This window comes from Somniosus microcephalus, unplaced genomic scaffold, assembly GCF_052327205.1.
Source record: "Somniosus microcephalus isolate GS21.2 unplaced genomic scaffold, FLI_Smic_1.0 unresolved_chr1, whole genome shotgun sequence".
Classification (NCBI taxonomy): domain Eukaryota; kingdom Metazoa; phylum Chordata; class Chondrichthyes; order Squaliformes; family Somniosidae; genus Somniosus; species Somniosus microcephalus.
In genome coordinates this window covers 128499950-128516451 of record NW_028225179.1, presented here as the reverse complement: position 1 = coordinate 128516451, position 16502 = coordinate 128499950, and positions in this window count along the sequence as shown.

Below are 16502 nucleotides of genomic sequence, written 5' to 3'. Positions count from 1 at the left end.
GCAACCCTTCCTTATTAATTATGTGGCCACAATATGATATTTGATTTTGGAAAAATTCGCACTTGGGGCGATTTGCTCGTAGGCCCCGTTCTCTCAGCCTAGTGAGCACCTGCTCCAAATTGGCAAGGTGCTCGTTGTCGTTTTCTCCTGTTACAAGGATGTCGTCTAGGTAGCATTGAGTACCCCGAATCCCTTGGAGGACTTGCTCCATAGCTCTTTGCCAGATAGCTGGAGCGGATGCTACTCCGAAAACCAGTCGATTGTACTGGTACAGACCTTTGTGTGTATTTATCGTGAGATTTTTTTAGAGGCCTCTTCAACCTCCATCTGTAGACATGCCTGTGCCAGGCAATTTTGGTGAAACGTTTCCCTCCGGATAGTGAGGCGAAAATATCTTCTATCCTCGGAAGAGGATACTGTACTGTGTGAAGGACCGGGTTTACAGTCACCTTGAAGTCTCCACAGATGCGAACTTTTCTTTGTTCTTCAGATTTATCATTATTCAATGCTTTCTTCATGACTGGAACGATGGGTGTTGCCCACTCGCTCCAATTTATTTTGGCTAATACGCCTGCCTTTTCCAAATTCTCCAGCTCTGCCTCGACTGCTGGACGAATTGCATATCGTACCGGTCTTGCCTTAAAAAACTAGGGAATTGCTGCATCTTCTACTTTTATTGAGGCGGTGATGCCTTTCAAGGTTCCTAGTTTCTCTTGAAACACTTCTTTGGCGTTGGCCAAGATGTCTTTTAATCATTCAGGTATGATGTCATCATCGTTTTTTTCCTTACTGGTCACCGTCAGTGCCTGAATGGAGTGCCAGTCTAAACGTATCTTTCTGATCCATTCACAGACCACCATCTTGTAGAATGTATAAATACAACTTTTGTATTTCTTTGCCGTTGTATACAACAGGCACCCTTATTTTTCCTTTGGGGTATACTTTCTGCCCCGTATATGTTTTTAAGATAATGGATGTGTCTTTTAAAGGTATATGCGGAAATAGCCTCTCGTAATCCCGTCGATTTATTACGGTTAGAGCTGATCCTGTATCTAGCTCCATTTTAACTGGGGACCCTGCTATCGTGAGGGTATCCCAAATGGTTTGGTCATCATCTTTGGCAAGTACATTATGTAATTTGAGACAGCTTAGTCTCTTGTTTTCGGAGTCGCTATCACTCTTCTGGTCTTCGGAGCTACTGTCCGTCATCATTTGTACCTTTCTGTACTTTTCTTTATTGATTTTTTTTTTTCTGTCTGTGGATTTATTTTGTCCAGATCGGCATACCCATGCAATGTGTCCAATCTTTCCGCATTGCTTGCATGCTTTGTCCTTGAACCAGCAGTCCCTCTGGTTATGGGTGGATCTGCCACAGCGATAACATCTTTCGAAACCCTGTGTCATTTCATGGGTGCCGAAGTCCTGTGTCTTTTGTTGTATCTCTGCAGCTCCTCTTGCTGCTGCTTCGTATGATACAGCCATACTGAAAGCCTTGTCCAGTGTTAAATCTTTTTCAGAAAGCAGCCTTTTTTGTGTTCCTTCACTTAAGAGACCGCAGACGAATTTGTCTCGAAGATAATCTGCTAGTCCTGCCCCGAATTGGCAGTACTTTGATAGCTTTCTTAATTCGGTGAGGTAATCAGCGTTACTTTCATTCTTGTGTTGATTTCTCTTGAAGAATTTGAATCGTTCCGCTATCAGCAGCGGTGTTGGGTTTAAGTGCTCCTGCAGGGTATCAACAATTTCTTTAAAATTCTTGTCCTTTGGTTTGGCTGGAGTGATTAAATTTCGTAACAGCCCGTATGCCTTTGCGCCCATTAGGTTCAGCAGTACTGAAGCTTTCTTTTCAACTTCTATTCCATTTGCAGTGCAATATACCTCTACTCTTTCCACATATGTGGTCCAATCCTCTATTTCGCTATCAAAAGCATCAATATTGCCAGACTTAGGCATCTTAGAAAAGATATGGCGCTTCCCGCGCTTTTCTTTCTTTTCTGCAGAAAAGATATGGCGCTTCCCGCGCTTTCCCGCCGCTGCTGCCGATGACAAAGCTGTTTCCCATGGTTTCCGTTCTTTTTCTTTTTTTAAATTTATTTACAGTTGGAGACTCGTTCCCGCCGGACTTTCTCTCCAGGTCTGAACGCCGACCTGCTTGCAGCACCGGCCATCTCCCGAGTGCTCCCTCCCCGTCCGTTATTGCTTGCCTCTGATTTTGCTGCCTGTCTCAGCTGTAGGGCCAGCCGCTGGAGCCCCAGCCTGACGCCCAGGAAGGATTAGCGCAGTACCTGCCACCAGCTTGGCCGGCTGGTGAAACCACAGCGTCTCTCACTTTCTTGAGTCTTCTGGAAGCCCGAGGAATCGATGTCCTTGAGGTGCTGCCGAATTGCAGGTAAGTCCATTTCCACTTCATCGCCACTGTAGTGTCCGTGTGTTGATAAAGACATTGAAGACAGGAGTTGGTTCATAGGTGTTTACTAAGCAAAGTCTGGGGGGGGTTCCAACGGATATACACAATATACAGGCTTTAATAGCCCGAGTCACCATTACTGGCATTACAGCACACCTGGGGTTCGTAAAGGCACATACACTACAGTGAGAAGGTTGGATCTCAAACAAGCGTGCTGAGCTTGAATAAAGGAGACTATGAAGGTATGAGAGCGGAATTGATTGGAGTGGACTGGGAAAATAGATTAAAGGGTAAGACGGTACATGATCAGTGGTGTACATTTAAGGAGTTATTTTACAACTTCCAAAAAATATATATTCCACTGAGGAAAAAAGGGTGTAAAAGAAAAGATAGCCAGCCGTGGCTAAGTAAAGTAATTAAGGATAGTATCCAACTAAAAACAAGGGCATATAAGGTAGCCAAATCTAGTGAGAGGATAGAAGATTGGGAAGTCTTTAAAAGACAGCAAAAAATAACTAAAAGATTAATTAAGAAAGGGAAGATAGATTATGAAAGTAAATTAGCAAAAAATATAAAAACAGATAGCAAAAGTTTCTATAGTTATATAAAAAGAAAAAGAGTGGCTAAAGTAAATGTTGGTCCCTTGGAGGATGAGACCGGGAAATTAATGGTGGGAAACATGGAGATGGCAAAAACGCTGAACAATTATTTTGTATCAGTCTTTACGGTAGAGGACACTAAGAATATCCCAACACTGGACAAACAGGGGGCTCTTGGGGGGGAGGAGCTGAATACGATTAAAATCACTAAGGAAGTGGTACTTGGTAAAATAATGGGACTCAAGGTGGATAAATCCCCTGGACCTGATGGCTTACATCCTAGGGTCTTGAGGGAAGTGGCGGTAGGGATTGTGCATGCATTGGTAATAATTTTCCAAAACTCCCTGGACTCAGCAAAGGTCCCGGCAGATTGGAAAACTGCTAATGTAACACCCTTATTTAAAAAGGGTAGTAGGCAGAAGGCTGGAAACTATAGACCAGTTAGCCTAACATCTGTGGTTGGTAAAATTTTAGAGTCCATTATTAAGGAGACAGTAATGGGACATTTGGATAACCATATTTAATAGGACAAAGTCAGCATGGTTTTATGAAGGGGAAGTCATGTTTGACAAATTTGCTTGAGTTCTTTGAGGAAGTAACATACAGGGTGGATAAAGGGGAACCAGTGGATGTAGTGTATTTAGACTTCCAAAAGGCATTTGAAAAGGTGCCACACAAAAGATTATTGCTCAAGATAAAAAATCATGGGATTGGGGGTAATATTCTGGCATGGGTGGAGGATTGGCTATCTAACAGAAAGCAGAGAGTTGGGATAAATGGTTCGTTCACAGACTGGCAATCAGTAACTAGTGGTGTTCCGCAGGGGTCAGTACTGGGTCCCTAACTCTTTACAATCTATATTAATGATTTGGAGGAGGAGACCGAGTGTAAAATATCAAAGTTTGCAGATGATACAAAGATGGGAAGGAAAGTAGTGAGTGAGGAGGACATAAAAAACCTGCAAAGGGACATAGACAGGCTAAGTAAGTGGGCAGAGATTTGGCAGATGGAATAAAATACTGGAAAGTGTGAGGTTATGCACTTTGGCAGGAAAAATCATAGAGCAAGTTATCTTAATGGCAAGAAACTGGAAAGTACTGTAGTACAAAGGGATCTGGGGGTCCTGGTGCACGAAACTCAAAAGGTTAGTATGCAGGTGCAGCAAGTGATCAAGAAGGCCAATGGAATGTTGGCTTTTATTGCTAGGGGGATAGAATATAAAAACAGGGAGGTATTGTTGCAGTTGTACAAGGTATTGGTGAGACCGCACCTGGAGTACTGCATACAGTTTTGGTGTCCATACTTAAGAAAAGACATACTTGCTCTCGAGTCAGTACAAAGAAGGTTCACTCGGTTAATCCCAGGGATGAGGGAGTGGACATATGAGGAGAGGTTGAGTAGATTGGGACTCTACTCATTGGAGTTCAGAAGAATGAGAGGCGATCTTACTGAAACATAAGATTGTGAAGGGGCTTGATCGGGTGGATGTGGTGAGGATGTTCCCAATGATGGGTGAAACTAGAACTAGGGGGCATAATCTTAGAATAAGGGACTGCTCTTTCAAAACTGAGATGAGCAGAAACTTCTTCACTCAGAGGGTAGTAGGTGTGTGGAATTTGCTGCCCCAGAAAGCTGTGGAAGCTACATCATTAAATAAATTTAAAACAGAAATAGACAGTTTCTTAGAAGTAAAGGGAATTAGGGGTTATGGGGAGCGGGCAGGAAATTGGACATGAGTCTATGTTCGGAACGGTCATGGCCCTGTGGGTAATGGAGCGGGCCCAGGGGCCATGTAGCCTGGTTCTGCTCCTACTTCTTGTGTTCTAATTATGTGTTAGATTTCAGGAGATGGTTCTATTCCTGTTCCTGGCTGTGGTGGAGATCACCTTTTACAGAAGGTAAGTACTGTAGAAAATATAGGGACAGCGATCTCCTGGACGAGTTTCGATCACCTAGATGGGTCGGAGAGGAATTTCCCAGATTTTTTTCTCCCAAATTGGCCATTGGGTTTTTTATCTGGTTTTTCGCCTCTCCCAGGAGATCACATGGGTTCGGGAGGGATGTAGAGTGATAGTAGATTTGAGGTTGGGATCAGATCAGCCATGATCTTATTGAATGGTGGAGCAGGCTCGTGGGGCCAATTGGCCTACTCCTGCTCCTATTTCTTATGTTCTTATGGGTGGAAGATTGGCTATCTAACAGAAAACAGAGAGTTGGGATAAATGGTTCATTCTCGGTTTGGCAATCAGTGACTAGTGGTGTTCCGCAGGGGTCAGTGCTGGGACCCCAGCTCTTTACAATCTATATTAACGATTTGGAGGAAGGGACCGAGTGCAACGTATCCAAGTTTGCCGACGATACTAAGATGGGAGGGAAAGCAGTGAGTGAGGAGGACATAAAAAACCTGCAAAAGGACATAGACAGGCTAAGTGAGTGGACAGAAATTTGGCAGATGGAATATAATGTTGGAAAGTGTGAGGTTATGCACTTTGGCAGAAAAAATCAAAGAGCAAGTTATTATCTAAATGGAGAGAAACTGCAAAGTGCTACAGTACAAAGGGATCTGGGGGTCCTGGTGCATGAAACACAGAAGGTTAGTACGATAGCAAAATACTGCAGATGCTGGAAATCCGAAATAACAACAGAAAATGCTGGAAAAACTCAGCAGGTCAGGCAACATCCGTGGAGAGAAATTTGAGTTGACGTTTCATACAGCAGGTGATCAGGAAGGCCAATGGAATCTTGGCTTTTATTGCAAGGGGGATGGAGTATAAAAGCAGGGAAATCTTGCTTCAGTTATACAGGGTACTGGTGAGGCCACACCTGGAATACTGCGTAGTTTTGGTTTCCATGTTTAAGAGACAGTTCAGGGAAGGTTCACTTGGTTGATTCCGAAGATGAGGGGGTTGACTTATGAGGAAAGGTTGTGTAGGTTGGGCCTCTACTCATTGGAATTCAGAAGAATGAGAGGCGATCTTATCGAAACATATAAGATTGTGAGGGGGCTTGATCGGGTGGATGCGGTGAGGATGTTTCCACTGATGGGTGAGACTAGAACCAGGGGGCATAATCTTAGAATAAGGGGCTGCCCTTTCAAAACTGAGATGAGGAGAAACTTCTTCACTCAGAGGGTAGTAAATCTATGGAATTTGCTACCTCAGAGAGCTGTGGAAGCTGCGACATTAAATAAATTTAAAATGGAGATAGACAGTTTCCCAGCTGATAAGGGAATTAGGGGTTACGGGGAGCGGGCAGGGAAGTGGACGTGAGTCTAGGTTCGGATCAGCCATGATCCTATTGAATGGCGGAGCAGGCCCGAGGTGCCGTATGGCCTACTCCTGCTCCTACTTCTTATGTTCTTATGTTATGTTCTTATTAACAGACAGAAAACAGAGAGTAGGAATAAACGAGTCATTTTCGGAATGGCAATGTGTAACTAGTGGAGTGTCACAAGGATCAGTGCTTCAGCTATTTACAATCCATGTCAATGACTTATAGGAGGGGACAGATTGTGACATATACAATTTTGCTAACGATACAAAGTGAGGTGGGAAAGTAAGCTGTGAGGAGGATGCAAAGAGGCAGCAAAGGGATATAGACCAGTTGAGTGATAGCACAAGAAGGTGGCAGATGGAGTATAATGTGGGGAAGTGTGAAATTATCCACTTTGGTAGGAACAATAGAAAATCTGAATTTTTTTTCAAAGGTTAAAGATTACTTAATGTTGGTATTCAGAGGGATTTGGGTGTCCTGATACACGAGCCACAAACAGTTAACATGCAGTTACAGTAAAAGCGATTGTGGCAGCAAGGATATGAAATTGAAAAGTGACAGGAAACAGAGTGGTGAACGGTTGTTTTTCGGAATGGAGAAAGGTATACAGTGGTGATCCCCAGGGGTCGGTACTAGGACCACTGCTTTTCTTGATATATATTGATGACTTTGACTTGAGTGTACAGGGTGCAATTTCAAAATTTGCAGATAAAACAAAACTTGGAGGTATAGTGAACAGTGAGGAGGATAGTGATAGACTTCAAGAAGATATAGATAGGCTGGTGAAATGGGTGGACATGTGGCAAACGCAATTGAGGTCGATGATCAGCCATGAACTTATGGAATGGCGGAGCAGACTCGAGGGGCCATATGGCCTATTCCTGTTCTTATTTCTTATGTTCTTATGTTCACAATTTATATTAACAATTTATACTTTGGAATCAAAAATACAATTTATAAATTTGTGGATGGCATCAAATTGGGGGGAATAGTCAATACTGAGGAGGACTTAAACAAATTCCAGGAGGACATTAATAAACTTCCAGAATGGGCATCTAATTGGCAAATGAAGTTCAACACAGATAAATGAGAGGTATTATATTTTGGTAGGAAGAACAGGGAGGTCACGGATCACTTGGAGGGTGCGAGTCCAGGTGGGGTAGAGGAACAAAGGGATCTCGGAGTACAAATACACAAATCACTAAAAGTTGTGACACAGGTTAGCAAGGCCATAAAAAAGCAAACCAAGCACTAGGGTTTATTTCTAGAGGTATAGAATTGAAAAAAAGGGAAGTTATGCTAAACCTGTATCGAACCTTGGTTCGACCACACTTAAGAGTACTGCGTGCAGTTCTGATCACCATATTATAAAAGGATATTGAGGCACTGGAGAGGGTGCAGGGAAGATTTACAAGGATGATACCAGAAATGCGAGGGTATACATATCAGGAAAGGATGAACAGGCTGGGTCTCTTTTATCTTGGAAAAAGGCTGAGGGGTGACCTAATAGAGATCTTTAGAATTATGAAAGGTTTTGATAAAGTGGATACAGAGAGAATGTTTCCACTTGTGGGAAAGAGCATAAGTAGAGGCCATCAATATAAGATAGTCACCAAGAAATCCAATAGGGAATTCAGAAGAAACTACTTTACCCAAAGAGTGCTGAGAATGTGGAACTCGCTGCGACGGAGTGGTTGAAGCGAATAGTATAGATGCATTTAAGGGGAGGCTAGTTAAGTGTATGAGGGAGAAGGGAATAGAAGGTTATGCTGGTAGATTTAGATGAGGAAAGACAGGAGGAGGCTCGAGTGGGGCATAAACGCAGGAATGGACTGGTTGGGCTGAAGACCTGTTTCTGTTCTGTATATCCTATATAATCCTATGTAATATGTGCACAAATCATTGAAGGTGGCAGGGCCGGTTGAGAAAGTGGTTAAAAAAAGTATACAGGATCCTGAGCTTTATAAATAGAGGCTTAGAATACAAAAGCAAGGAGGTTATGATGAACCTTTATAAAACACTGGTTCGGCCTCAACTGGAGTGTTGGCCTGGATTTTTCAGGGCCTATGACCGTGTACGCACAGTGCACGTGGCTGTAAGTACCCCGCAAGTTCCAGGTTTCTGCATGAGCTGCACATGAGCGAAAACCCGAAGCTTGCGATCTGACAAGTTGCAGCTTGACAGATCATCCGCATGCACCGGAAATGGACATTCGCTGGTGGAGAGTTGGGTTATTTGCCCAACTAATGCCCAGTGAATGCCCAAGGAACCCTTATGCCTGGTGAAAGCAGGTGTAAGGCCTTCTTTTATCAGTGTAAGACTTTGAACAAATATTAAAATAATCTTTTAAAAATCATTTAAACATTCAGAAACCTTTAAAATTAGTTTAGGTTATTTTTGACCCCTTTAAAAATGTTTACATTTATTTTTCAAAAAATGTAATTTTTGTTTTTAATGTTAAATTATATTGTATTTTTATTAATTTTAAACATGTGGTGATTTATTTTTATTTAGATTGTGTGAAAATGTATTTTTTATGTCATTCCTATTATGCTTATGGGGAGTCTAAGTAAATGGAATCCCAATAAGCATAATGGAAATCTCCCTTTTCGATTGGTTGGGCTGCAGGCACCCCTTGGATACGGGGGCCTTTAAGCAGGCCCAGGACTGCAAGAGTCCGAAGATATGGAGGCACCAGGTAGGTGCATACTTTGCTTGCGGATCGGAGGCATTTGCCTGCGGAAAGCCTCCGACCACAATTCTGGGCATCGCACTTTAGGAAGGATGTGAAGGCCTTAGAGTGGGTGCAGAAAAGATTCATGAGAATGGTTCCAGGGATGAGGGATTTCAGTTACGTGGATGGACTGCAGAAGCTGGGGTTGTTCTCCTTGGAGATTGAGAGGAGATTTGATAGAGGTGTTCAAAATCATGAGGGGTCTGGACAGAGCAGATCGAGAGAAACTATTCCCATTGGCGGAAGGGTCGAGAATCAGAGGACACAGATTTAAGGTGATTGACAGAAGAACCAAAGCTGACGTGAGGAAAAACTTTTTTATGCAGCGAGTGGTTAGCATCTGGAATGCACTGCCTGAGCGGGTGGTGGAGGCAGATTCAATCGTGGCTTTCAAAAGGAAATTGGATAAGTACCTGAAGGAAAAAAAATTGCAGGGCTACGGGAAAAGGGCAGGGGTGTGGGACAAGCTGAGTTGCTCTTGCAGAGAGCCGGCACGGGCTGGACGGGCAGAATGGCCTCCTTCTGTGCTGTAACCATTCTATGATTGTATGATACTTTGGAACCCAGTAACATCACTACACAGTAGCACCTACATGTCAAACAGCAAAAGCACAAGGCTACAGACAGACCTAAGAGTTCGCACAATCAAAGAATCAGAGCAAACCTCTCTAGCCCTAGAATGTCCAGTCGACTCTGGTGGCTGGCAGTCAGGCAACTAATAAGGTGAAAAGGCTTCATAGAACTGAATATCGGGCAGAACGGATAATGGGCGGCCAATGCGATTCCGCCCAAGACGAATTTCTTTGGTAGTTATCCCCTAAGCTTTCATGGCTTACGTTCCCTGGAAATTATCGACGACACACCATTAATGATTCTCGATATGCGCTGCCTCTCTTGACTCATCTGATGCATTGGATAGTGAAAGAGGCAAGCTTCATGTTTGCAATTTGAACTATAAACTACTTGCGTGTTCACAATTCATATTACATCAGCTGAGTTCCTCAATAGATCATTTTACTTTGTATACCTGCCTGATCTTATTGAGCTAAGTACCTTCCTCCTTATTCTGAACACAGGGTAACAACCTCTGGCATAACCGTTCTATGAGCCCTTCCCCCTCCCGTAAACTGCGGGACATCTCCACCTTGAGACGTACCTTGAATGATCATAGTTTCCATTGAAGAAAATCGCGTGGGGTGTATAATGAGTGGTTAGGACTTCACCGCCCATTTTGAGCCCTTGACAGTTAAATGGTGCCCCCAAAGCTTCGGACCAAATCAAACAAAAAGACCTTGCAGATAATTACATAGAATTGCATAGAAAATGCAGCACAGAAACAGTCCATTCGGCCCAACCTGTCCATGCCGATGTTTATTCGCATTTGAGCCTCCTCCCATCCTTCCTCAGAGTGTCAGCCGTGGCTCAGTTGATAGTAGTCTCGCCTCTGTGCCAGAAGGTTGTGGGTATAAGTCCTGCTCCAGGGACTTGAACACAAAAATCTAGACTGACACTCCCATGCAGTACCGAGCGAGTGCTGCACTGTTGGAGGTGCTGTCTTTTAGATGCGACATTAAAACGAGGCCCCATCTGCTCTCTCAGGGGGACGTAAAGGATCCCATGGCACTATCTTGAATAAGAGCAGGGGAGTTATCCCCGGTGTCCTGGCCAATATATATCACTCAATCAACATCACTAAAACACACTGGCCCATATTTTCTGATCGGAGGCTTCCTGCGTGTGGAGGCCTCCGATCTGGAAAAAAATCTACGCCCTTACCTGAGGGCCCTGGAGGTCTGGACATTTCCGCTCCTGAGCCTCTGCTCTACGAAGTGCACAGGGCCCAGGTATCCCAGGGTCGCATGCGGTTCGCAAGTGTCCCTGGGATCATGTGGGTCATGGGGAACCAATGGAAGAAGGGAATTCCCCCTTCATACTTTTGACAGGTCTCTCAGCTTAGGCATGTCAAAAGTATGAATGGGGATCACTCAAAAAATACATCAAAACATTAAATATTGTTTTTTTAAATCACATTTTTAAAATTAGTTAAAATTACATTAAATTGAATATTTTAAACAAAAATTAAATTTTTTGAAAAAAATTAAAGTTTTTACGGGGCTAAAAATAAACTTCCCTATTTTAAAAGTATTTTCAAATTATAAACGTGTGGAAAAAAATATTTTTTTACTTTTTTAAACTCTTATGCTGGTAAAAGCAGGCCTTACGCGTGCTTTTACCAGGCATAAGATTGTTAAGGGATTTCAGCGGGCGGAGGTCCTGCAGAAAGCGGAACTCTGCACCCACAGAGGCCCTTCTCTTGTTCATGCACAGGATCTATCAAGAGGATTCTTGACAGATCGGAAGTGCCGGTTTTCAGCGCATGTGCTTCACATGCCTGAAACCAGCACTTGCGAGGTCCCTACGGGTGTGTACACAGCTCGTACACACCCGTAGGGATCGAAAAATATGAGCCAAATTGCGCCACCAAGCAAATACTATGCTATATTATATTCTATATTTTAGCTACCACTAATTGATGCAAAGATTATAAATTAATTTAAGGGAAAGCTAGATACACATATGAGAAGGGAATAGAGGGTTATGCTGATACAGTTAGATGAGGAAGAAAAAAAGTCTTGCATTTATATAGCGCCTTTCCCAATCTCAGGTCGTCCCAAAGTGCTTTACGGACAATGAATTACTTTTGAAGTGTAGTCACTGTTGTAATGTAGGTAACATGGCAGTCAATTTGCACACAGCAAGCTCCCACAAACAGCAACGTGAAAATGTGTTTGGCAGTATGCTTTGCATATTTGCATTTTCTGAGAATGCATCTTTTCTGCTCTTGATATTTTCTTTTTATCTATATCTTCATATAAATGCGTTCAATTAATAAGTAGAGTTTATCTGCAGCATATTTTGAATAAATGTAATAAGCACAGTTAACAGATATGCCTCCAGTGGCTGCGTTTTACATATCTGTAAATGTATAGCATGTTCTCTTGGTCACCTGAAATTTGTAGCATTTTGGTCAATGATGTTAATTCTGGAAAAGATAAGGAACATATACCTATCAGAACATAAGAAAAGTTCCAAACCAAAGGCTACCAGTGACTACCTCTAAACATTGTCATCACTAATAGAGAGATAGAGAGAGAGATAGAGAGAGAGAAAGAGAGATAGATAGATAGATAGAGCGAGAGATAGAGAGAGAGAGATAGATAGAGAGATAGATAGAGAGACAGATAGAGATAGAGAGAGAATTTCTACCCAAAATTCTTAAAAATATGCCCTGAATTCAAAAATTTGAATAACCACCAAAAACTCCCATATCTATTAGGGGAACAGAGAAAATGCGTAACTTTAGCGGCGAACTATGTTACAGCTTGCCATAAGCAGAGGGACAACCAGTGACCATTAAATCTAAGAAAAGATTATATGTATATTATTTGTGTCACCCTCGCGCAGGGGGGACTCGGGGCCTGAAGCTGAAAAAATTTCTCTTTCTCTCTCTCTCTCTTTCTTCCCTCTCTCTCTCTCCTTCTCCTCTTCCCTCTCTCCTCTTCCCTCTCTCTCCTTCTCCTCTTCCCTCTCTGTCTCTCTCTACTTCCCCCTCTCAGGTGTCGCGGACGGAGCGCGAGCGCGCCGCCCGAAGTTTCCCGCTCGCTAATGGCCTTGCCGGCTCCCGCGGGCTGCTCGCACTTACCGCGCATGCGCCGCCCGCACTCACCGCGCATGCGCCGCCCGCACTCACCGCGCATTCGCTGCCCACCCGCCCGCAGCGGCCGTCCATCAGCCGCGCGATACGCGGGGGACCTCAGCAACGGCACCGGACCTCAGGCGCTAGGCAGGGGGAGGGGCCGGAGAGAGGGACAGAGGGGAGCGGGGGAGTGGGGGAGGGGAGGGGAGGGGTGGGGGGGAGAGGGAGACAGGGGAGAGGAGGGAGGGAGGGAGAGAGGGGAGGGGAGGGAGAGAGGGGAGGGGAGGGAGGGATAGGACAGGGAGAGGACATGACAGGGAGAGGGGGGACACACAGGGGCAGGAAGACCAAACGCCCCAAAATTGCCCTCGCGCCCCAAAATTGCCCTCGACGGCACCGGACCTCAGGCACTAGGCAGGGGGAGGGGCCGGAGAGAGGGACAGAGGGGAGTGGGAGAGGGAGGGGAGGGAGAGGGAGGGGAGGGGAGGGGGGAGGGGGGAGAGGAAGGGGGGGAGAGAGGGGAGGGGAGGGAGGGAGAGAGGGGGAGGGGAGGGGAGGGGAGGGGAGGGAGGGAGAGAGGGGAGGGAGGGAGAGAGGGGAGGGGAGAGAGGGGAGGGAGGGAGGGAGAGAGGGGAGGGAGGGATAGGACAGGGAGAGGACATGACAGGGAGAGGGACAGGGGCAGGGAGACCAAATGCCCCAAAATTGCCCTCGCGCCCCAAAATTGCCCTCGCAACGCGGGGCTCCCCAGCTAGTTTATGTATACATGGGTATATTTGTCTATACACTGTATGTCTAGATCTGCATTTACGTGTTCAATCATACATGTTTTTCTGTGCTTTGGCAACATAAGATGTATCTTGTCATGCCAATAAAGCAATTTGAATTGAATTGAAATTGAGAGATAGAGAGACAGATAGAAAGGGAGAGAGAGAGAGAGAGAGATAGAGAGAGATAGAGAGATAGATAGAGAGAAATATAGAGATAGAGAGAAAGATAGAGAGATAGAGAGATTGATAGATAGATAGATAGAGAGAGAGCGATAGATAGATGAGATAGAGAGACAGACAGACAGCGAGAGAGAGAGAGCGAGAGATAGATAGATAGAGAGAGATAGAGAGACAGACAGATTGCGAGAGAGAGTGAGAGATAGATAGAGATAGAGAGATAGATAGATAGATTCCCCCTTTCCCTGCTGCTGTGTGTGCCTAAAACCTGTTACATCTGTAACTCCTTCTAGTTCTGACGAAAGGTCACTGGCCTGAAATTGTAACTCTGTAACTCTCCCTACACATGTTGCCTGGCCTGCTACGTGTTTCCAGCATGTTATATTTATATTTCAGATTTCCAGCATCCGCAGTATTTTGCCTGTGTATTCGTGTTTAACTCACTGCCGCTTTCCTTCCAGGAATGCCCACCTTGAAGAAGTTCTGCTCTTCTCTCCGCCGGGATTTCTGTGTGTCTCTTTTACCTTGTTCACCCTCATTTATTTCTGTTGCCTTTTTTGTATTTGATCAGGTATCGTATCTCCTCCCTCAGCATCTGTCTCCAGCTCTGATATTGATATTCAGTGTTCCTCAAACCGTTGCTCTCGCTGCCTCCTGAGATCGATGATCAACACCATGCGCCATCACATGCACACTCTCGAACTCTGTCGTCAGCAGCCCGATCCACTCCCTTTCAGAGTTGTCCTGGCAACAGAAACAGCTCCATTTCATCATTTGCCTCATCCAGCGCTTTAGCAAAAAAAAAATTTCTATCTTTCAGGTGTCGAGGACCGCAAGCTTCAACACCTGTTGGATACCTACACCCTTCCAGATACTTCTTCTGCTTCACTTTCCTCTGATCCCATCCTACCTTCCAATCCCAACCCTTGCCATGTTTTCACTATCCCCTCTGATCTTCCCCTCATATCCCAAACAATCAGTCCTCAGCAAAGGCCTCAGCTTCATCCCCTTAAGCCCCCACCTCTATGAATTTCCAACTTGACACGATGCTGAACTCTTCTTCCATTGCATTTGCCTCAGCGCCCACTTCTTTGGCCAGGAGTCTTCCCCCGCAGAGCGGACCCTATCTCCAGTCTTCAGAATTCTTATTCCACCTGGATGCCTCCATCTGGCATCTTACCTTCTCTAGATGATTTCAGTGGGAATTGCCGGCGTGACATCGGCCATCTCCATTTCTCTACTCCCCGCACTCACTGTCACCTACCTCCCTCTGAACGTGCAGCACTCCGTTCTCTCAGGTCCAACTCTAACATTGCTATTAAACCTGCTGTCAAGGGCAGCGCTGTTGGTGAACAGCGGAGGCAGAATGGCAACTCTCTGGCAGCTCCTCCTACCTCCCCCTGGATCATGACCCCACCACGGAACATCAAGCCATCTTTTCCCAGATTGTCACTGATCTCATCTCCTCTGGAAAGCTTCCAGCCATAGCCTCCAACCTCATAGTCCCCAATGTCGCACAGCCCGTCAAAATTACATGTTTCCCAAGATCCACAAACAGGAATGCCCTGGTAGACCCGTTGATTCAGCCAGTCCATGCCCCACGGAACTTATTTCTTCCTGTCTTGCCTCTATTTTATCTCCCTTGTCCACTTCTCCGATTTTTTTGGACAGCAGTGCAAAATGATTCTGCCGTTTGTTTAATTGCTCCTGCCTTTCACCCGTTCACAGACCTTCCCTTTTGTTCTTTCCTCCCCACTCCCCTCCACCCAGCCCCACTTTCACTGCCTGTGTGATTGCTTAAAACCTGTTACATCGTAAACCCTGTTTCTCCCTCCACACATGCTAACTGGCCTGCTGAGTGTTTGCAGCATTTTCTGTTTTTATGTCAGATTTCCACATCCGCAGTATTTTGTCTTTGTAGAGAGCTGGAGAGAGGGAGAGGGAGAGAGGGAGAGAGAGAGGCACAGAGAGAGACAGAGAGAGAGAGAGATAGAGAGAGAGCGAGAGAGATAGAGAAAGATAGAGAGACAGACACACAGAGAGAGATAGATAGATAGATAGATAGAAAATATCTATCTGGCACGATTTTCGTTTCCTTTGACTAATCCCTGGACGAAGTTTAAAATTCTGCCCACAAAGTGTGTTGTGAATTACAGAGAAGGACAGAAGCAATAGTTTGTATGTTCCATTCCATGAGTATATTAATTTTACCTGCTTCCTTAGTCTGTATTTCTGTATCTGAAAATAAAATCCAAAGTTATTTGTGCCTATACCAATGCAGCAGATTTTTGAATAATAGTTCTCCCTCTGCTATTGCAAACTTTACAATATTTGAAATTCCAGCTGGTTGGATATTTTATTTAATCCACATAACAAACTATTCTTTTCAGATTCAAACAAAAACCAGCAGCAAACCGATATTTTATTAATTCCACTCATCTGGTAAATCATCTGTGAGCTTCTGATATAACTTGAAGGTGACTTTGCGCATACCTAAAGTGGAACAGTGGCATAATCTGAGCTCTGGCTGCTATTGCCAGACAACAAAAGGATTTCCCCTTGGTTGCCACTTGTTCAGCTAAGGCACGTTAAACGGACATGGCAAACACCTACATTATGGGGAATTATAGCCTGACATCGGTAGTGGGGAAAATGTTAGAGTCCATTATAAAAGATGTAATGGCAGAGCACTTGGAAAACAGTGACAGGATCAGACAAAGTCAACATTAATTTACAAAAGGTAAATCATGCTTGACTAATCTACTGGAATTTTTTGAGGATGTAACTGGTAGAATAGATAAGGGAGAACCAGTGGATGTGGTGTATTTGGACTTTCAGAAGGCTT